Source organism: Zeugodacus cucurbitae, chromosome 6 (assembly GCF_028554725.1).
Source record: "Zeugodacus cucurbitae isolate PBARC_wt_2022May chromosome 6, idZeuCucr1.2, whole genome shotgun sequence".
Classification (NCBI taxonomy): Eukaryota; Metazoa; Arthropoda; class Insecta; order Diptera; family Tephritidae; genus Zeugodacus; species Zeugodacus cucurbitae.
In genome coordinates this window covers 53345413-53369496 of record NC_071671.1, presented here as the reverse complement: position 1 = coordinate 53369496, position 24084 = coordinate 53345413, and the positions used below count along the sequence as shown (strand labels likewise).

Below are 24084 nucleotides of genomic sequence, written 5' to 3'. Positions count from 1 at the left end.
AAAATATTTCTGAGTATGCAGGTTTGCTATTATTAATGCCTACGATATAAAAAACAAAAAATTAACAAATTTCAAAATATTTTTTAAACTATAAAACAGAATTAAAGTTTAGGCTAATAGTAAATATTCATATGTGCATTTTACTATTTTTACCAGTAAAGCCTATATATTTGAGTTTAACCGAAAGAAATGTTTATTTTAATAGTAAGTAGAATTGTCCTTATATTTCAAAACTAAATTAAGCCGCTTAATCAGAGAATTAACTACTGACTGTAGAATAGTTATGTAAATATTGGCAAATTCTTGCTTTATGTCTAATGTAGGGTGACATATTGTCACAAACTGCTTTCCTTTTTGGAAAACAGGAGCAGAGAGGTTCCCTCAGAGATCCTCAATAGGATTTAGGTTCGAACTCAATGCTGCACATTGTAATACCGGAATTTTCCGGTCGTTAAAGATGTTTTTGGTGTGGATTGAAGCGTTATCCTTTCGATATATCCAGTTATATGCCATAAATATTGCCAGCAAATTTTATTAACTCGCTGTCCAAAAGATCTACATTGATATTAGCATTCATTTGAGTGAATATAAAACATGTAGATAGCTTTCCACAGCAGGAAAATGCAGCCCATGAAATCAAGGTACCGCTTCCAAAACATAGCTTCCTGTGCGAATCTCTCCAATATTTCTTGCAATGACCTGGGCCGACCAAATTTAATTTTTTTTCGTCACTAAAGACTGTATTCTATCACTCATCGGCACAGAATTAGTATTTATTTGCAAACCTCAAATGCGCTTTATTGTGTCTTTCTTTAGCGTTGGTTTAGGTGCCGTGGAGGTGTGTTACAGAAACTGATTTTTTTTGTATAATTGGAAAGATTATATTTATTGTGATTTTCTGTTTTAACTAGGTCCATATTTGGTCGCCGCTTATCAAGTCCCCAACTACTAGCCGTCGAATCATCCTTTCGCACCGCTCATCAATGTTGTTTTTCGTCCGCTGCGTCGCACTATAATAATTAGGGGGGTTTTTAAGAAATTTTGAGATACAGTTCCGATGTCGCTTTGGTCTAGAGCCATTTTTGAACCGCTTTTATGCATTCCGATGATTATTACTTGTTCCTCGGCTGATAAACTAGTACCACGAGGCATTTTAGGCTTAAAGTTAAATAAATGCAATCAAATTTTTAATAATTCAATAAGTTAATGCAGCTACAATAATAAGTTTTTGCTGCGACACTTTCAGTAAGAAAGATCCGCTAAACTGATTTTGCACATATAAATATTTTCTATGCAATACCCAATTCACAAGCACATTCTTAATGTAACTTTACAACGAACGAGAAAAGTATGAAACAATTTTCGTTGCATAGTAACGGTAACATATCAACCTTTTATTCCACATTTACCAAAATCCAAAAAATAACAGTGAATAAGAAATATAAACAAAAGCAGAAATGCATATATAATTATTTGACTGGGGTATAAAATAGTAGTTGTCAACTAAATATATCAATCTGATAAGAGATTATACAGAGAGATGAGAACACCATTTATATAAAAAAATAGGGACTTCTCCCTTCGTGTGGACATTCAAATGTAATTGAATGGCAGTCCGAACCACCTAGATAATAAAATGTTGTAGTATTCATTATTGATCATTTGACCGGACCCATGTCTCAAGCGAAAAAATCAGATCTCATAGTATAAATATGATAGCCTCGACTATATGTATATATATAATAAACTTGACAACCTCTGAACATATTATCTTTCGTATTTCCCAAATTCTTAATAAATAATAACAACATCTCTAATAGCAAAAATATTTTTTTCTGATGTCCACTCGTCTCGATTCTTCCGTTTAATGCATAACCACATATTATGGTGTGACAGTTCAATGTGACAATATTTCAATGTTATAAACTTCTCAATAAGCTGACGTTTCTAAACTCGAAGTTACAGTTTCCTTTGGGATGGTATTCATAGTAAATGGGCACTTTTGTTGGCTAAACCACTCAGTCTCTGATATGTTATACTATATGTCAAGTATACAACATACAATATATGAAAATATGTGGAAAAGGCATTGAACAGCAAAGAAAAAACGGTTAAATTTATAATTTCTATTTTATACTTTTTAGTTGGAACATTTGTGGAATATGTCAGCTGACAACTGTTAGCATTGTAGAAATGTCAAAATCAGCTGTGAAATAAAATTTAGTGAGAGAGAGAGAGAAAGACAGTGCTGTGGGCTGTGTGCATATTTTCAAGGATAAGGGTTTTCTCATTTTCTTTTTAAGGTAAACAGTTTCGGATTTTTGATTATTTTTATCATATTGAACATCTGTTTTTACAGGCTGTTAGCTGTTAACACTTCTGTAACCACCTCGTTCAAAAAGAATGTAAGCATTAAAATTGTAATCTTGTAACTTCAGATAGCCATTTAGTCATTTTAATGACTTTAAGCATACATAATTCAATGGTTTGAAAGAAAGTATTGTTTGTCATGAAATATTTATGTTACACACGTAAGACCTTTTAATTAAACGGGGCGCCAGCCCGATAGTTTTTTACAGCATATAGTTATTAGCGGTACTCGAAGCTAGGGTTCGATACAACATCGGTTGTTAATTTGCTGGTAAAAGCTGAACAAATTAGTGAGCAAGTAGGTAGTTAGTGAAAGTGTAATTTCGACAAAAAAATATACTAAAAAAATTTGCCGATTAGCATAAAAAATAAAACGAAAAAGATAATAAATAGCGAGCTATAGTATATTTTTTATTGCTACTCTGAAGATAACATTTTAAAGACGTTTCTTAGTTGGAATAATATGATTAATTTTTTAAAAATCTCAAAACATGTCCATCCAATATTCGACTGCGCCTGAGCTTAACTTAAATTACTTGTATTTTTCTTTTGATTTCATCTTCTTCCTCCTCTATTTTTAGCAACACCTGTCACCTCATTTGATCTTTAATAATATAATACAGCGGCGCACACAACTAGTTACAGCCACTCTCTTTTTCTGCTGCTATCTTAAATCTCCCGCCTCCCGTGTGATTTCTAACCAACCTAACCAACCTACGTGACACATATTATTTTTAGTCCTTGGCAGCAAAGTATTATTATTAGCCGTGTTGGCGTTACTTGCTACTGCTGCTTCGCATATGAAATGATAAATATAAGATTGAGGTTATTCTTATCTGCCAGTGACAGTGCCACATTGTCGCAATGTGCCTAATAATATTAGCTGAGACCCCATACTCTCATATTGCAACATATAACCGTACAGATTCCTATAATGTGTTCATTTTTGCATAGTCCTGGTTGTGAGGTTGCGCATATAAATATTTATACATATTTCTGCTAACGCTAGCAGGCCAATTTAAACTCTCCATAAAATTGAGTGGGTGTGCTGGCTCCTCTTTTATATCTACTTGAGTGTTTGTTGTTTATTTTGATTGAAAATAGCGCGCATGTTATTTGCATAGATAGCTATCTTGCCACACAGCAGCAAAGCTTCGGCATCCTTTTCACTCTTTTGCTAAGCCAATTTATTGCTGTTTATATATGTATACTTTCTTTGGTCTGTCAGTTTAAACACTTTTATTGCTCAGATATGGATCGGCACAGCAGCGGCTGTGGAGGCAGTTGTTTTTCGACTGACTGTCATTTAACTTGTAAAACATCGGCCTATTTCATTTATTATGAACCTGCATATGTGTAACGGCAATAAAATAGTTATGTCGTCCCCTTTTTTGCGTTATAAAAACTCTTAAATGACTTTGTTTTTGTTGACTCTGGCTAAATTACGAAGTCAGTTTATTGTTTGGTAATGACTATCAAAATGACAGAAATTCGAAAACAAATAAGCGTGTTTTTTTAGCCTTGAGACTGGTATTAATTTTATTTACATTTGTCAATCATATTATTTTTTGGAGAGCGGGGAGATGTGTTATTATAAATATATTTGATTATTATTGTACGAAATATTCACTATTCTTCTATTGTATTGATAAATGGGGAACTGTGAGTTAATTTGGTAGTCTACCTAATAATGATGATGTTCCATGGTCCTTAATACTTAGACAGTTATTTTAAGATAATCTTGAATGTGTTGCAGGATCTTGAGTAGAAAGTTGAGGTACCGACCTCATTGGCTAAACAAACAAAGTTAAGGACATCGATTGCGAAATTGTTTTCGATGAGATAAAGTGCATAGTTCACTCCTGCTTTTATGTCTGATCGGTGCTTTACCAATTGGACAGATATAAAACTTGATGGCATAGTTTTAGGCGCATATCTAATTTTTTAAGTTCTAACCATTTTGATTATGATCCATAATTGTTATGTGCTTCCTCTTCTCTGTTCTATATTTAGATTTGTTTGAGTGCAGGATCATTCAGAGACATCACATTTTAACTACTTAGAACTTCGACACTGTTTCTTTATTTCCGTTTATCATTATAAATGCATTTTTTAAATGAAAAGAGAGCTGTGATGGGTTTTAGAAAATATTGTGAATAGTTTCTTGAGTACAATCTACGTTTATTTTCTATACACATAATCATAATGGCAATTAAATATCTCTTTATATACCTTTATTATTTGATGGAAGAAGATATTTTTCAAGAAGTTCTACTGGTTCAAAAAAAATGCTCCTATGCCAGTCTCTGTCACTTTGAGACGATTTTAATGAGCTCTGAAATGCTAATAGACCACCATCTTCTATTGTTCTTGCTTTTGTGCAATAATTGAGCAGATATTTTAAATGTATTAAACGGCGAAAACGTCTTTATATATTAGGTTATCGATATCATAAATACGTTATCTTTGGGATTCAAAACTATTTAGACTTGAAATAAATGCTCACTTAACGACTCGAGAAAATGCTTTACGCGGCTAATAAATGTCGCTAATTACGAAATCATTGAATCCGCAAAATCGAAATCGGTCGAAATCTATCCGTTTATGAGTGAGTTGCGGAAATAATATTTTAAATGGGTATTTTAGAGACAAGAGACATAGACAAAAAAAAACTGACTAATAAAAATAGATTTAAAACGTTTAAAAGCCCCCGGAATACCGAAAGAATTCTTTCAAAAAGCCTCTGGCGAATGAAATACGTTTTGGGTTTGTATTTAATAAAAAAATAACATAATGGTACATCTCATATCTAAAACAGGCGTTGAGCCCTTCATTTAAATTTAAGTTCCTCGATGAGGCGGTCAGTTTTAATTATTTTTGGCCGAAGCGAAAAGCACAGGCAATTTAATTTATCAAATTTGTTGCATTTATCGATGGAGGTCGATAAAACAGTTTTACGGTCTCACTTTGTGGTAAAGCAGTTTATCAATGGAAACAATGATTGCATGACAATTTTCAATCGAAAATCTGTATCGCAACGGAATCGAATTCGCTGCGGATTCAATGATTAGGCCCATTATTTTGTATGGCTCATAATGTAGTTCTGTCAATCTATTTAAACTGCCGTTATGGTTTATTCGATTCATAACTCTCTAATTGTTTTGAACTAATAGTTCCCAGCCAGTTCCCAGTTCCAAATATAATATTTTAAGGCTGCTTCAGGTATTCTCATCTGGCGCTGGGTTCCCTAAGGTTGTTCGGTGGTCGAGCTTAATATTGAAGTTATTACATCTTTAGCTGGTATCTATTTTTCACCGAGAGATAAAAGTTTCATTGCAACTCAGTAACTTCTACTCAAGCAAATAACATTGACAGTGGAATTAGCAGACTTTTTGACTTGAGAGTACTCGTTGTCAAGTGTGCTGAACCTCAACCTTTCAACCAACAAACAATATGAACTAATTAGTGTTTGTATATTTGTCGAAGAAGTCTTTGACAATCTCTGCCTCCCCCCCATTTACGAAAATTCTTAATAAATTATAATTGACCAGATTGAATGCGACTTAAACCATCCAGACACACAGCAATTTCAGTAATTCGCCAAACAAGGCGATTACTTGTTGAAATTGGCCGTCCACCTGCGTGTCCAGGCAGCAACAACACTGTGTCTCCGGGGGACGAAAAACTTTTCGGTCATTTGGTAAATTAGTGCGCAATTTCGCAAATTGGTTGTCACAAAAATTATTCTGTGATATTAGCAGTTTCTAATTGCTTTGACTACTTCGATATGCTCAAGGCCATAAATATTAATTGAAACGTGACAAACGAGAGAAACAACAACTCTAGGAATTTATATTTTTATACGCATTTGTTAGGATATGAGGGTTCAGATGTCAAAGTTTGATTGACTTTTGCTGTTCGAATTGATGAAACGCTGATGAATTGACTTACTTCTTTATATATGTACATATGTCCGCCCGTGCGTGGGTGCAAGTGTCAGCAAGCAAACATTTCAATTTTATGTCCACTACATTGACGCACAGTCATCGCTCAGCGTGTCGTCAAGCAAGCGCATAAATATAAAATTAATGATAATAGCGTGAGTGTAAGTCGAATCCTGTCGCCAGGACAATTTACTTGCCAAGTGCCAGGAGCGCAACAAAAGCGGCAGACTTCCAGTGGTAGCAGGGAACGGGGAACTGATGATGATTGCGCGTAAAATCACTTCATGCATAAAGCGGAGAGGGAGAAGGGGCTGCATTATAAACATCAGTCGATACTAAAAATCTTTACGACTTCATAAACTAAAAGTGCGAAAGTCAATAAGCGCACAGGCGGGCACTGTACTAACACACACCCCCACACATACACATTTAAATATAAGTGAAAATATAAATACAAATATGGCGAAGTGAAAAATGAATGTAAAAGTTTAGGGTCATATTTTTACGGCGCTTGTTTACATGTAAAATGCAGCAAATAAGCTTTTCTTAAATGGCACACAAAAATCATTGTGTGGACCATGAAAATCGCAGCAAGCTCATTGAACTCGAAAAAAGCTCGTTAGAGATGAGCGTGTATAGCGTCATGGCCATTCGGATTTTTATTTTTATTTAGCTCCATTTTTAACAAATAAACAGCGTATTTGTAAATTGTAGTGAATGTAAGTGCTTGTCAGTCTAGCCTCAGTGAGTGATTGCTTTTTATGAAGTTGAGTAAATGATTTTTGGTGTTGAGTGTAGTTACAATGGGAAGTTTCAAATAAAATTGTACGATAAAATTTATACAAAACATTCGATTATCTGACTTATATTTATATCAGGAATTATCCTAGAGTTGTCCGGGAAACTTCTTTGAAGCTATCAAAAAAAAAAAAAAACCGCCGAAATGGTCAAAACTAGCAGTGAGTGTTGGAACAATATCGGATTTGAACTCAATATCTTCCTCATGCCCTTTTTTCAAGGATCGCTTTGGAACTCATTCAAAATTAATCATAATCGGAGGGGTCCACGTTTTTATAAAGCAATTTACCTAAGTGTCGGGATCTAAAATAGTATATATGAAGCGCTTTGGAAGCGTTTTGAAATCTAGAAGTTAGCAACAAATTTTTAGAAACTATTAAGAGAGTAAGTATTCAATGAAACACAATACTAACTACTAAAAATTTGTTTCTCAATTATATACTCTAAAACTATCCAAGCTTATTTTTAGTAAATTTAGAAAATATCATTGTCGGGTCTGAGAAATATCCACATAAAGACCTTCAATTCCAATTTCGGAACTCTTCTTAAAAATTTTTTAAGAATTTGCGATGCCATTTTCATTAAAATTTTGCTTCAACTATCACTTTTTCCCAAAAGCCAAATGTATGCGCGAATACATATTTTTCTTTATAAATAAATTCATGGTTTTACTCACCTGTCACTCATTCCATAAGTAAATATCGGTGCATTAGTGCGAATCCATTGCCGATATTTTCCGATGTTTACGTAGGCGTAACACTTAAACTATCCGATTTTTCACACAAAAAAGTCATTAATACGTAATAACAGAACATAAACTCCACAGAGCGGATAAGCATATCTAACGGTTTGTCTATCTTTTACAGTTGCTTGACGCAGTTCAAATTGTTAATTGGCTTCTTCGTGGAACGTGGGCGTGCGCACTCCTTTGAAGCTGGAACAGAAGGTGAGAAAACAATTAAACATTTACAACAAATAGCTTTAAGTAAACATAACCTAAAAGCGACTTATTTAGAAACTAATTTACAAATTTATTTATAAACAAACGGCATAAATAAAAGCGAAAGCAAAATACCGTTCAACGCGTCGACGAAATATTTGCTCAAGAATAGCTAAAATTAGATGGGATAGTAAATAAGCGACAAAACTAAAAGAATAAAAAAGTAAAAAAAAAAATTTAAAAAATACAACAAATTAAGTCAGTACAAACAACAACAAATTGAATAACTACAAAAAACGCTCGAACTGTTGAAATCAACAACAAAGTGACGTGAAATGGTAAAATAAACAGACAAAATTTGTTCGCTTTATTTTCTCTAACCTAAAAGTCCAGCAAACAAGCGCTGAAAGTATCGTATTAATGGGTACAAGCGCCTTTTAATGGCGTGATATTTATTGTAACGGTAATTATTGACACAGCCGAATTGATGTTTATCCGTTGGGCAATGATGCGATTATTTACACCAAAAAAATTGTTGGATGAAATGAGAAAAGAAAAGAGACGTTCAAAAAAAACGAAACAGATGGAACTCAAAGCAGTATATTGGATATATGAGAGTTTGGAGAGTCTATGAACCGATTTCATGAATTTGTGGTACCAAACTATATTAAGTATCTTATGCATGATATATTCGACAAAACGTCAACATTTAAGCCGAAAATTACTATATTTGTTTCGTTGGGGTCCAGACCTACCCTGGTTAGCATTCAACCAAAATGTATTCGAGAAAATATTTCCACACAATTTTATGAAGATAACTTGCATATTAAGTGATATATTCGGCATAAAGCCATATAGACTAACTAAAACCATTAGTACGAGTTAATAGGAGCTAATATAACACCTTGACCGATTTCAATTGCTTTTGGCACCGAACTGTCGTAGAATATATATATAAGATGAAATCCATAAGAATAATGAAAATCATCGTATTAGGTACATGGAGCTTGAGAAAGCACCGAATCAGCATTTTCCATTTTTAGCATATCAGGTCATATTATTATAAGAGAGAGATGTTCATTAGTTTTATTCTGGTTTGGCCGATATATTCTCGACAAAATCAACTATACACCTAGGTCTTCATATTAGATATCTGGAGGCTTCGATTTCCTCAAATTTTAGAAGAGATCTTCTATCTACCAATTCTCTTCATTGAATATTGATTTATCTTTTGTAAAGGGAAATAAAAAACGGTAGTTTAAAATCCTGTCCGATGGGAAGCGGGCGTGGTTATAGACCGATTTTCCGTCGTATGACCTCCCTAGACACCAAGCTTGACTTCGTTTGACTGCTATGTTAATATCTCCATCTGAAACAGCGCTTAAATTTTGCTTTAGTAATAGCAAATTGAACAAAGATGAAGTCTCAACGTATATTTCACAATTAAATATCGTTTCATTGCATAGATGAAAAACTTGTGAGATTAAAAATATTTATATTTTAATTTCACAAACCTACTGATAAATTTATACCTTATACCATGAATATTTACAATTAGCGCGAAGAAAAATATTGAATATTTTCCCAAGCCCATTCAATCGCCATAAGGAAATTCGTTTCATTTAAATACGAATGGAATCTTTATTTATTTGCTATTTTGGCGGTCGCCATTGTTTGCCTTCGGTTGTAACGAGTTAATTTGCTGTGCAGTGGTGAAATATTTGTTGAATTTGTTTGGATTAAACTGATTAATTTGCGAGCTGATATACTGACAAAATGTTTATGAGATAAACACTGACATATTTGGATGAAGTAATTGCATGAGGGTGGGACTGATGTAAAGAAAGCGCGTTTATCGAAGATTTTTACTTCAGACAAGTGTTTTTGTAAATAAAATAAATAAATTATCAGAAATGACATTACAGGGATGTGCAGGGAGGATTTTCATAAAAAATTATAGTATTAAAAATATATTTTTCGTTTAGACCACACCCTAAAGCTATTGTTAACATCTTGAAATATTTATATCTTACAGCAAATTTTCCATCAATTGATTTGAATCCCATTGTATACAAATAACTCAAAATATTTATGTTAATAAATTCTGTAATAACATTGAACTCACTTCTTCGTATTTACGTGTGTTCGTTAAGAAGATTTATATAAATTATGATATTTTCCTAAAATTCTTCTTCTTCTAGAATGCTCATTAAGGGGGATTTGGGGAATAAGTAGTTTGGGCTCGGAAATGCTAAGTTGTTCCTCCCTACGAGATTCCTAAACTCTCAATATTTTCTCTGAAGAGAATTTTTCACATTTAATAATTTTCAAAGTATTGCGACTTAATTGAGTCAATTAAAAAATAGTTCGCTATTTTCTAATTAAACGTTAAATTTACTGAAGCAATTGGTTATAGTCTTCACAAATTTTCAACTTAGCTTACAGAGTTTGTAATTGTTATCCATCAATTATGTATTTCTACAAATTTTGATCAAAAACTCCGTCTAAATTAACGCAGAATAACTAAATGAACTGGTTATACCAGAGGTATTGTTCTTTTCTGGTTAATACTATTTTGTTTGCTAAGGAAAGAAGAAGAAGGTGTAAACTAGCACCCTTCGCATCGAGTGTTGAAACATTCATTTGCCAACTTCTTGCTAATTAAATACTAATTGAATAATTAGTTAATTGCTGAACCTTTGTAAACTGTCCAGGAGTATATATGGCCACGGAAGTACGAGTATACGTATTTTTGTAATTAATTTGATAATTGACCCAATTAAGGCGCTGTCTGAAATGTATGTAGACAAATAAAGTCAGTCAGACTTAATTACCTCGGCTTAAAAAAATTGTCTATGAGAATTTTCTTCGGCTATATGTCGATATTTAACTAATATGATGGAGAATTCAAACACTTTTTCTGGTTATCTTTGGGAAAAGTTTGACTGAAACAACATGTATAAGTATTAAAAATGAAATCATGTGGCAATACTCTGACCAAACATATTTTACTTTTGCTTAAATATATTTCTTTGCTTGATACTCTAATTTTTTTTTTTTGGAAATCAAACTTCAGGACTACCTACTTGTATAAATTTGTACTTTATTTTTACTTTGTAGCTAAAAAGCTACCATATTATCTCCCTACTTATATGAAGTCCTTAAGACACTAATGCACCTGCAAATATGCAAATCAGCCATCAAAAACCACAAAATTAGCCAACGACAGCCATTTAGTGGCAATTCAAGATTACTTTCTTGCCAAAAATCTGTGATAGAAATAGAAATAAAGTTTTCGAAAGTTTTCAGCTTTGGATTACGAACTTTTCCCATTGTGCACCCACAAAAAAATAGTAATTTCAACAACTTGTAACTGAAAACTCAGCATGAAATTCGGTTGAACTGCGTCGAGTGGAACAGACAAGTTACCATAGCAGATCACTGGTGCGTGTAAGTATGTGGTTGAGGGCTTTGCGGAAGACTACACCGAAGACAAGTCGCCGGGTCATGTTACAACACAAACAAAAACAAACACACTGTGTGAGATTTGATAAATGATTGCAGTAAAGCATAATATTTATAGGTGAACACAAGTGCCGTTATTGCAACACAATTCAAAGTTGTTTGTGTGTGTAAGTAGCCTTGCCTTGCAACTGCACTGGCCACTTTACAGTGGTTACGCCGAACATTCTAATTTCACTAAAGAGCCCACAAAAATTGTTTAAAAATTTTTGCACAAAGCGAGAGAGGGAGAGTGATGAAGATAGAGAAAGTGAGGAAAAGCTACAGTCGAATAGCGGTTTCGTTGTACTTGGCTGGAATTTATGTGCTCACACATGCTCTCTCACACAAGTAAATTTAATAGTGCAAGCCGGTGCGTACTGTCTGCCACAAGCCACATGCGTTCAAAGTTTAGTAGGATTTAGACAGACGTTTTTTTGTGAAAACTGCAGTTTAATGTGTCCATGCTCATACATACGAGTATATGGCATACAGTCGATCGTAAAAGTATTCAAGTAATACGAAAATACAAAAATGCAAAGCAAATATTGCAAGTTGACTATGGCAACTCACTTGGCGTTTATAAGATTGATACAGCACCTAATAAAAATATGTATGTATTTTTATTTTAAGAATTTTTTATTTATTCTGTAGGAAATTTTTTAATTAAAAAAATAATAATTAATGATTTAAAGAAAAAAACATATTCTCGGTAGGTCTCTAACTGGCATCTGCTGATCGATTTGCTATTATAAATTTAAACCCAATTAAATATTTTATTTAGATAAAAAATTACATATATTTTTTTAAGATCAATATGGTGAAATATTTATCAGACTTCATTATTGAATTTTATTCAATGTAAAATATTAAAAAGGTGGCAACACCAAAAAACAAATTTGTAATTCTTTCGTCGTCAACCTTAAAATTATAGCCAAATTGATTTTGTTTTTATTTTTTGATAAATATTCGTTTTTAAATTAAATAAATGTGGCAACCTCATTAAATTTTTTTATCTAAAGTAAGTTTCCTATAACTATTTGACATTTGCAGTCTTGTTAATACAATATTTACATTAAAATTTTCAAGAAATTTTACAGAAAAAGTGACATTTGCGTAAATAACTTTTCTTGGATGCCAATATTTATTAATTTACAAAAACAAAAATATGAAGAATTATTAAAAAAAAATAAACCGCCAAAATGTAAATTTTTTTAAAATATACATAAGCTTAAATCACTTTTCTTGCTTATAAAGGGTGATTTTTTAAGAGCTTGATAACTTTTTAAAAAAAAAAAACGCATAAAATTTGCAAAATCTCATCGGTTCTTTATTTGAAACGTTAGATTGGTTCATGACATTTACTTTTTGAAGATAATTTCATTTAAATGTTGACCGCGGCTGCGTCTTAGGTGGTCCATTCGGAAAGTCCAATTTTGGGCAACTTTTTCGAGCATTTCGGCCGGAATAGCCCGAATTTCTTCGGAAATGTTGTCTTCCAAAGCTGGAATAGTTGCTGGCTTATTTCTGTAGACTTTAGACTTGACGTAGCCCCACAAAAAATAGTCTAAAGGCGTTAAATCGCATGATCTTGGTGGCCAACTTACGGGTCCATTTCTTGAGATGAATTGTTCTCCGAAGTTTTCCCTCAAAATGGCCATAGAATCGCGAGCTGTGTGGCATGTAGCGCCATCTTGTTGAAACCACATGTCAACCAAGTTCAGTTCTTCCATTTTTGGCAACAAAAAGTTTGTTAGCATCGAACGATAGCGATCGCCATTCACCGTAACGTTGCGTCCAACAGCATCTTTGAAAAAATACGGTCCAATGATTCCACCAGCGTACAAACCACACCAAACAGTGCATTTTTCGGGATGCATGGGCAGTTCTTGAACGGCTTCTGGTTGCTCTTCACCCCAAATGCGGCAATTTTGCTTATTTACGTAGCCATTCAACCAGAAATGAGCCTCATCGCTGAACAAAATTTGTCGATAAAAAAGCGGATTTTCTGCCAACTTTTCTAGGGCCCATTCACTGAAAATTCGACGTTGTGGCAGATCGTTTCATCATTCATGATGAAATGTCAAAGCATACTGAGCATCTTTCTCTTTGACACCATGTCTGAAATCCCACGTGATCTGTCAAATACTAATGCATGAAAATCCTAACCTCAAAAAAATCACCCGTTAGATATTTATTTAAAAAAAATTAGGTGGCAACTCTATCTCATATATTTTTTTAAATTATTAAATGACTTTGTTTGGTTGTCTTAACATATAGTAGTTTTTTGTAATTTTTAATAATTGATTTTTTTTTCTTTTATAATAAGAAACATGTGGCAACTCTTTAAAAAAATTATTTAAAATTACTTGTTATTAATAATTTTTTTTTGATTTTCAAATCTTTCTAATCCTAGCAAAAATGAATTTTTAAATATTTTAAAAATATTTTTATTTCGAACGAATACTTTCTTGACGCACTGTACATGCAAATAATCAAATGCAACAAACTAACACACACTTTGAATGTTGACTGCCATATCCAAGCATAAGTGCACCATTTGTGTGTGTTTTTTTCTTTTTCCTTGGTGCTCACAACACAATTGTTATTGTTGTCACATGTTCTCTTAACTTGATTGTTGTTGGCCACTCGTTGACTTTTGTCGACTTTTGACAAGCGTTTTTCGGCTTGAGTTTAGGTTAAAGAAATACGAAAACTGGCAAAAGTTGCACTTTAGTGACTTTGTTGTGACAACACACATATATGTATATAAACACATGAATATGTGTATAAGCATTGCTGTGGTAAGCTGGCAAGCATGCCAGTATACATACATATATACACACATGTGTGCTGCTTGCCACAAAAGCCCGCACGTGCCGCAAATATTCGCTCGAATGCATGAATTTCACAAATAACGTCAACACAGAGACCAACCATGTGGCAACAATATCAAACAATGGCAGCAACATCGCCACCTCAGCAGCATTGGCAAAGCGCCACTGTCGATGCACCGCCGCACGACTGCCACCCTCGTTGGTGTCATGGTGTCACCAACAACTTGACAACTCAAATTGCATTTAGTAGGTGCTGAATGCTGCGCAAATGGCTGCAACAAAGGGTCTTAAAGGATCACACTCGGTTCGGCTGTCGGTTGCCATTAGCTGCTGGCATCAATGCTATCGTTGTTGTTGGTATTGCAGCTTTTTTGTTTTTGCTTTTTGGCTGTTATTGTTGTTGTTGTTGCCCGCTTTGCTGTGGCTGTTTTTTGATTGTTTGCCATGGCAGCGCACGTCAGCTGCAATATGCTCCAAGTGACAAACGCGCATACGTGCGGCGTCGTGCAGCAACAAATACAACAACTACAACCAAATTCAATGCTTTTGTTGGCAGTAAATGGTCATTGGTGGCAACACGCTGCACTTTATCACCTACAACCTCCCCCTCCCACTCCCTCTCGCACTATTTATTCTTCTGCTAAAGACCGTTCTGTCAATCGTCTAACATGTGTTTTGTTGTTGTTGTCCTTACTGCTGTTGTTTGCTCTTGTTGTTGGCTCACAAGGTGTTAAATGTCCAGTTCGATCGTAGAGTGTGAAATTTATGACCCCGTTTATCTATGCTTGACACGCTGCAACAGTTCGCGATGAAGTCGTGGGTGGAGGGGGAAGACAGGGTTAGTAAATACGTTTTTGCAAATGTTGGGAAATAACTGCATATATGTATGCTTATTTCTTGATCACTGGTGTTTATGGCTGCTATTTATTGGGTATAATGCGTATTTTTAGTAGAAAATATCATGTCTTTTGAATGTACCGTTAATAAATCACTTATCATCAAGATAACTTAAGACGTAATTCGAACTTCAATCACATACCGTCTCTGTTTGTTATGGTTTTAGCTCTCGTATGAGATATTAATTACACCTGGATTATATTCCCAGAGCTGGCGTCGCGACAGTATTAAAGGTTTGAGGTTAATCTCTGCAATTTTCTAGTTTTTTTATCAACCCATCGCTACGGACCCGTTTTGGAATCAAATGTTTTAAATTAAAATAATTTTTTCCAACTTTATATCCAACTGTTTGTTGACCTACATATATAGTATAGAGATATGCATATGTAGAAGTATGGATTCTGATCTTGCCATCGCTCAGGTCACCTCACCCAGGCCCAGCGAATTAAGGTAATCTAACAAATCACTTCGGTATATTTATTTTAATTTAGTTGATAAACGGATATTTAATAGATGGATATCAAATAGAATGTGTCAGAAGGCATTTTTTGAACTAATCGAATAAGCCTTTTCAGGGGGTTTTAGGTGAACATATTTTTAGAAGAGTTGCCACCATTTTCGAATATTTACGATATAGAAGCCTAATTAATGAGCTCTCTACAGACTTATAGTTTAAAATCTTTGGGAAGGGCAACCCTTGTGTATTTTTTTTTACATAAAATTTTGTTACATAAAATAATTTATATATTAGGTTGGCAAATATCTCTCTTCCGTTTTTTTGGTCTTTGTTCAATGCTTTATAAAAAGTTTTACAGCTATTGGATCTACTTCAAATATGCGCCGTTTCGTTGGATAATCGTTTCCATCTAGACGGCAACTTCATAATACCCACCTCCTTATTTTCGAAGAACTCGGACATCCACTTTTCACAAGCCTCTTTTGAGTTCAACTTTACACCACCAAGGGCGATCGCCATGGACAGGAACAGGTGGTAATCACTTGGCGCTATGTCCGGGCTATATGGTGGATGCGATAAAACCTCCCAAACGAGCTGAAGTAGCTTCTGATGAGTCATCAACGAAGTGTGCGCTCTGGCATTATCCTGGTGGAACACTACACCCTTCCTGTTGGCCAATTCTGGACGATTCTGGTTGATCGTTTGCTTCAAGCAATTGTTCGCAGTAGATTGTAGAATTAAGCGTCTGCCCATATGGGAGCTGCTCATAGTGGACGATTATCTTCAAATCCGACCAAACGCACAGTATAACCGTCCTGGCCGTCAATCCCGGCTTGGTCTCTGTTTGGGACGATTCCGGGCTTTGACCACGTCCGTTTTCGCTTGATATTGTCGTATGTGGTCTATTTTTCGTCGCCAGTCAACATCCGATTCCAAAATGGGTCAAGTTCGTTGCGTTTCAGCAGCATATCGAAGGCGTTGATTCGGTCCAGAAGGGTTTCTTGCGTCAAATCATGCGGCACCGAAACATCAAGCTTTTTTGTTTATCCCGCCTTCTGCAGATGGTTTAAAATGGTTTGGGGACTAACTCCCATCTCCTGGGTGATGTGACGAGATGCCACATGCCGGTCTACCTCGATGTTTTCCATGATTTGATCGGTATTCGTCGTCACAAGTCTTCCGCCGGCTGGCTTATACATGGTGTCGTTTTCACTCGCTCTAATAGTCGGAATATATAATACTTTACTAATAAGCTTTCTGCAGTCTCCTAGTTGAGAAAATGTTTGAATTTCAAGGGTTGTCAGGTGTTTAAATTTTATATTGAATTAAGTATACCGAATTGATGAATAGTTAGAATGGCAACTTATTTCAGATATCAAAGCTTAAAAGTTACCATTTTAACATTTACATTGTAACGTTTTTCAAGCGGAAGTGGCTGCTATTAAGGCAGCGACGGATATATTGCTTCGAAGCGCACCAACCTTTAGGGAGGTGCCGATCCACTTGGATAGTAGAGCGGCGATACTAGCCCTGAGTTCACTGACTGTGCGCTCAAGGTTGGTTAAAAAATGCATATCTTCACTGTCGGTGGCATCGTTGTACTTTTCAATTAGATTAGTCTGGGTTCGTGGCCACTGCGGAAACGAGAGAAATTGTAAGGCAGATGAGCTTGCAAGGTCAGGATCGCCAGACTCACTATTAAAATCATGGAAGTATGTAGGAGCACTGTTGTACTATTGCGGTTTGCTAATGGACAGATGGGCCTTGGCTGAGCTGGTCAGTCACTACCACATCCGTTCGTCAGATCCTTCTGGCCCAAGGTAAACAGCGGCAGGTCTACCGAGCTCTTCGCCAGTAAAGCTTACCTCTCCTTAGTCGTAGGGGTTCTTACTTGCCATTTTTCCAGGAGGATGAGGTGGAATCATCTCATTACTTTCTTCTGGAATGTCCCGCATCTGCGAGATCAAGAAGAAAATTTCTTGGATCTCACTTTTTCTAGACTTCACAATGAACTGTTTTTTTATAGTCTGCGTGTGTTTCCCTTTTGGGAAAAATTCCACCAAAGACAGAGAAAAAATATGTTGGAAAATATTGAACTAAATCAATTCAATATTCAAAACACCTACCAAATTTAATTTTCACCATCTTCACACTCCCAATCAATCAACTACTTTCAGCCAAACAGATTTCTGACGACTGTCTGTCAATGTCAATTGTCAAAATGTTTGTGATCAATGCGATTTCGTCCGACATTTCCCACGGGGACATTCGCTCATAAACTTTTCAGTGGTGTCCACTGAAATGTGTAACTGTCTGACTCTTTGGAAGACTCTCGGTGTGGGTGTACGCTTTACTCCTGTCGCTCCTGCTGCTCTCGTTGCTCGAATTGACATATCTGTCACCGTTACTTTGTCGTTACTGACCTCTTTCGCGTCTTTCGCAGCACACTTAGTAATGCCGGCACTTCGCTTGTGTTTGTGTGCCGACTCATGAGTTGAAATTGTCAAAATGAGTGTAAAAAATTTATTTTTGCATTTCGCATTGACAACACAATCAAGGGAATTTTTATTCATTCGCCTGCTGACATTCGCCATTCGCTTTTCCAACTTCGTTTAGTCGCATCGCCTGCTGTTCGCTGTATGTTCGCTGTCATTAGGTATCTGTGTATGTGTTTGTACTTCGACTCTGACAGGGCAGTCATAATTCATGCTGCTGCATGTGTGTTTACATATGTACATATATGTTCGTATGTTTGTTTGACTCTGTGTGTGCTTCGAAGGCATTTCGGTTGAGTTTGCTTGTATTAACCTTCACCTCTTTACCGCCTTGCTGTACGGACTATGTTTGGGACTGACCTTATTATTGCTGTTGTTGCAATTATTGTTGTTGGTGTTCGTGTTTTATTTTCATTGGCATTCACACGTGCAACTGTCTGCGCAAACAAGCGAGTTTGTAAACATAGCCACACGGATACACTCATGTAAACAGTTCTCTAGCTGTGTATATAGTTCACTTAGTATATAGTCCATATATAGTTTATTTGTATATATGTAAATGCCCATCTGCTTGTGTGCCACTAGCTCTCTGTTTATATATTTATGTATCATTTTTATTAATAGCACACTCTTACCGGAGACAAATTACGTGGATTAAAAATGTAGCAAGATTCATGTCGCACTTTGTTGCTGTGCTGTACAAAGAGAGATTGGTGCGCATATGAGCTACGTTTGGTGTATGTGTAAATGCATGACGTCATATAGGTACATATATAATATACCGTTCAATACTTTTGTACTTAAACTTAAAATTAAACTTACACTTAGACTTAGACTTAGACTTAGACTTAGACTTAGACTTAAACTCGAACTTAAACTTAAACTTAAACTTAAACTTGTACTTAAACTTAGACGTAAACTTAGACTTAAACTTAAACTTAATCTTACACTTAAACTTAAACCTAAACTTAAACTTAAACTTAAACTTATATTTAGACCTATCTATACTTAGTCCCTGAATTTTACTTAGTGCTCAATTTCATCTTAAACTTTAATTAGTATATGTTAGTCTTATACTTTTAAATTAATCTTAAACATATACTTTAACTTAGATTTAGATTTCAACTTAAACTTGTACATAAAATGAAACTTAGACTTTAACTAATATTTAGACTTAGACCCATAATTAGTCTTTCACAACTACTTTTAAATAGTAAACAATTTGAATGATATATTTTCGATTTTTTAACATGAAATTGGGCCCACGTTCTTGTTTTTCCAAAGTTTTAGCCAATTTGTCAAAGAATTGGCCAACTTTTACAGTAACGAAGCGTTTATCTTCCTCAATGGCTTGTTTAGCTGTCGAAGTTAATGGATATTACGCGCCTCAAAAAAGACTATAGTACACCCTGCGACGTGGATAAGCGCGTTATCCTGCTGGAACACCCAGTTGTCGTCATGATATAAGTTTACTGATGTGATAAATTCACTGTCCACCAATTTTTTATATATTTTGCTTTCATACGACTCGGGGCAAGGCAAATGGTAAACTTCTCTTGGGCGCTAAGAACAGCCCACATCAATAGAGATCCAGCGCCATGTTTGCGCTTATAGTAAGTATGGCGAGGGTGCCGTAGATCCCTCCAATACTTATGATCTATCTAAATTTAATATTTTCTCATCACAAAATATCAAATTTTGAAACTCTATTTCTTAGAGTTTGTATTTTTCGAAAAAGGATGTATGCGATATTCTTTGGCATTTTTAGCTCAAATGAAAGTTATTTGTTGTTTTTATATACATTTCATTATTTTTCAATTATTGATTACATCTTGGTTAGTTGTTTTTATAATTCCAATAGTCTAACTGTTGACACCGCGACAGCCAAGAAAAAAAATCGTGTTTGCAACCGACATTTGCATAGTGTGGCTGCGGCTTATATTTAGACTAAGGCTTAAACTGAAAATTTAACATAGACTTAGAATTAAACATAGACCTTTACTTAAACTTAAACTTAGACTTAGCTTGATATATTGACATAAACAGTTTAAAATCGACTTCTACCGACTACTTATATCCTTCTTTCACTTCATCAGTTTTCTTGCTATAAAATGCAAATCTATGACATCTTTTATGACATTTTCATCTTATTTTCTTAAGATGTTTAACTTTAAACTCCCGCTTCTGTCAATTTATCAAAAAAAGTCACAAATTATGTAGAATATTTGTTTTTAATTTGCCTCAGTAAAATTTTTGCTTCACTCTTACACTTTTCAAATTCATTCTCATAAATTTTCATAACTTTCAGCAGTCAGTAAATCATATAATTCATTTTATATCTCTTAACCTTCTATTTTTCAATTATGACATTTCACCAATTTACAAATTATTTTATGTTATTTGTTGTTGTTTCCGATAAAAAACATTTTTTTTGTTACTTAATTTGCATCTTATTATTGTTGACAGGCAAATGATGGATAATTTCCAAAACGATAATAAAATCGTATTGAAACATTAATGTGTATGAAATTATTAGGGTGTGCCAAAAAAAAAAAAAAAAAAACGGAAAATATAAATAAATGCTAAACTCTTCTATATGTTCCCAACACAGCTACCTCGCTCATCACCAGCATCTAATTTTGAGAATTTTAGCAGATACCTTTATGAGAATTTTATGAGTTGGGTCCAAGTAAATTAATTGATCAATTAACATTTCTATTGAAAAACCCTTTTTTGCCCTCCACACTGCCGGCTACTCGATAACTGATCAGCTGTTATACATTTTTGTTTTTGCTTTTCATAAGAAGTTGGTAAGTTCATGATTGCTATTTTTAATAATTAGAAATACCGTCGTACAAGTCGATTAAAATTCAATTAAAAATTAATATATATTTTTATATTATATGGTAAATCGATCTTAATCAGCGTTTTAATCGAGCAGAGGCCGGCTTATTGATCAATCACGAGAGTAACGAAGATGGTCATATATAGAGGTTCTGTTAAAGATGGATCTACGATGTTCTAGGGTTGCGTTCGCCATGGACAGGAATAGGTGGTAATCACTTGGCGCTATGTCCAGGCTATATGGTGGATGCGATAAAACCTCCCATCCGAGCTCCCATAGCTTCTAGCGTTGTCCTGATGGAACACTACACCCTTCCAGCTGGCCAATTCTGGACTCTTCTGGTCAATTGCCTGCATCAAGTGGTCAAGTTGTTCGCAGTAGATGGTAGAATTAAGCGTCTGGCCAAATGGATGCCGCTCATATTGGATGATTCCCTTCCAATCCAACCAAACACACAGCAAAACCTTCCTGGTCGTCAATCTCGGCTTGGCCACTGTTTGGGACGATTCACCACGATCGTTTTCGCTTGATATTGTCGTATGTGATCAATTTTAATGTTTTCGTCGATGCCAGTCTAACTCGATGTTTTCCATGATTTGATCGGTATTCGTCGTCACAGGCCTTCCGCCGGCTGTCTTATACATGTTGTCGTTTTCACCCGCTCTGAATAGTCGCAGTTCGAAGTGACAGAGTACCATCCCTCAAAACAACATTAATCTCACGGAACATTTCTCTAGCGGTTTTGTCTTTAACGAAGGAAATCTTTAAAAATTTCGCAAATTTCGGCGTTAGTGAACTGTTTACACATCTATAACTGTTGAACGCAATATCCAAACTAATCATGCATAGCGTCGTTTTGTAGGTTATGTATATATACGTTATACGAGCACTGTAGCGCTTTGTACATAGCCGCGAAAGACAAAAAAGACGGAAGGGAGATATTTGCCAACTTAAAATATTATTTTCTCAGGTTCATATTAAAGCAAATTATTTAATTTAATTTTTATTATTTGAAATAAATATTTGAACCACCCTGTATAATATTTATTTTATAAATATATTTTACAAATAATTTTGGAGTAAATTTGTACCACCCTAATGGCACATTGCATATGCACAAATAACCAAAATTAATGTGTTTCAAATATGTGTATATTACATATGTGGTTGTTGTGGTTTGTATTGCTTGCAACATGTTGCACATAATCATTAAAAAGCTTTTGCGGTTCGCACACATACACACACGCAAACAAAAACAAATTAAATTATAATTTAATGATTTAATTTCGATTGTTGCAACGGCGATTATTTTATATGCAAATAAATATTATGCGCGTTAATTGTTTTGCCACACACCTACCAAAGAGGATGTGATGGTTAGTTTGTAGCTATATGTATATATTATATGGCGTTATTAATTGCTTTCAATGATAATGAAGTGAAAGAGTAAAGTAAACACGCTCAGAGAATTGTGAAAAATGAAAATTGTTTTTGTAAATTAATTATTGCAATTTTGGGGGAATTTATGTAGTGAAATTCATTCACAAGGATTACAGCTTAAACAAAGGGTAGCAAAATGCAGCTCTAAGCTTGTGGCTGAGCATAGACGATATCGCGCAAGCACATCAATTTTTGCTAACACAAAAACACAGAGATAAATTCACTTGAATTCGCTTGATCTGATCTCGAATGCGCCTTCAGTTTTAGCGACACATGCAATCACTCACCCATACACCCTACGTACACACACACACACACACACACACACACACGCTTAACATCTCACTTCCCCCCTCTGCACTGGCACGTTTCTTGCCGCTGGCAGACACGCCACATCGTTTGCAAGTGTTTGTGTTAATGGTGGAAGCAAATGAAAAACGCCACAAGCATTGACAGCCACGACGTTGACATTAACGTTGGCAGTTGACATGGCTACGTGCGAGACCTTCGAATGTGTTCAAATGTGCGGTGATATTAGAGAGGCGAAAAAATTGGATTCATAGATCGCAGCATTATGAGGCTTCCAGCAGCTTCACGCTTGATGGATAGCAGCGAACGAACGAGCGAGTGAGCGCCTTTGCCTTTGCTTGGCGCCTTTTAAGTGGCCTTGGGCGACGCTAACACACACAGCTCTAGACTCATGTGTGTGTGTGTGCATGTTTGCATATAATTTCGTGTGTTTTTGCTGAAGTTTGAGTCGAGCGCTTAGCATGCCTTGTGCGCATTTTCAATTCAATAAGCAAATTAGATGATTATGCAAATTTTTATTTCATTAGTGTCACAAACAGCATATTTGCGTTGGTTGACGCTATGTTTTGTTGTTTTTGTAATTTTTGGGGAAAATTTATTGGATAAGAAAAGTGAAAGCACAAAAGCAGAGAAACAAAAACAAAAAAAAAAATACAATAGAAAATATAATAATAATAAAAAAAAAAATGAAATAAAATAATAGTAATATATAGCAACATAGTGACACATTTAATTTAGTGTGTATTCATGTATGTAAATATGGATGTGCAAGCGCCCATCTTTAACAAAATTTTTGGGGATATTGTGCCTAAAACTTTTCTTAGCCCTCTGTAGCCTTACTTCAGTTTTTCATTATATTAAAATTTGATTTCGTGCGCAGTTCGTTGAACTGCAGCTGACGCAGCTGTACTTTAATAAGCTATTGCGCCGTTTTTGACCGTATAGATCAATATTAATATTGGTTGTTTGCAAAATTAAAGTGATTCAGACGAATATAATACTAAACAGAAGAAATAAACTGTCTTGTGTTTGAAATTTTGTTTAAAAAACACATAACTTATTTACTTACTGACTTCAGACATGCTTAAAATGTTAAAACAAAGTCCCTCCGAAGTAGCAGAAAGGACGTAAGAAAGGCTATAAGAAATTGTTATGTATTTTTTTAGATTGTTATAACTTCTCGCAACAAAAGTTGCTAAAGAGAGTATAATAGTTTTATCCACATAACGGTTGTTTGTAACACCCAAAACT

General features: G+C 34.9%; 2 protein-coding genes across 3 annotated transcripts in view; one reads left to right on the top strand and one right to left on the bottom strand.

The window, feature by feature from the left end:
• LOC105212593 (gamma-secretase subunit pen-2) overlaps positions 1–24084 on the bottom strand; it is a 303679-nt gene that overhangs the window by 155905 nt on the left and 123690 nt on the right. The gene's annotated exons all lie outside the window — the stretch shown is intronic.
• LOC105212634 (uncharacterized) overlaps positions 1–24084 on the top strand; it is a 123227-nt gene that overhangs the window by 37030 nt on the left and 62113 nt on the right. Inside the window, exon 2 of one of the 2 annotated variants that reach the window (XM_029040393.2) lies at positions 7979–8058. The gene's annotated coding sequence lies outside the window, so the exon portion shown is untranslated. Of the gene's footprint in view, positions 1–7900; positions 8059–24084 lie in introns of those variants that run through there. The other variant, XM_054233568.1, reaches the window with a different exon arrangement.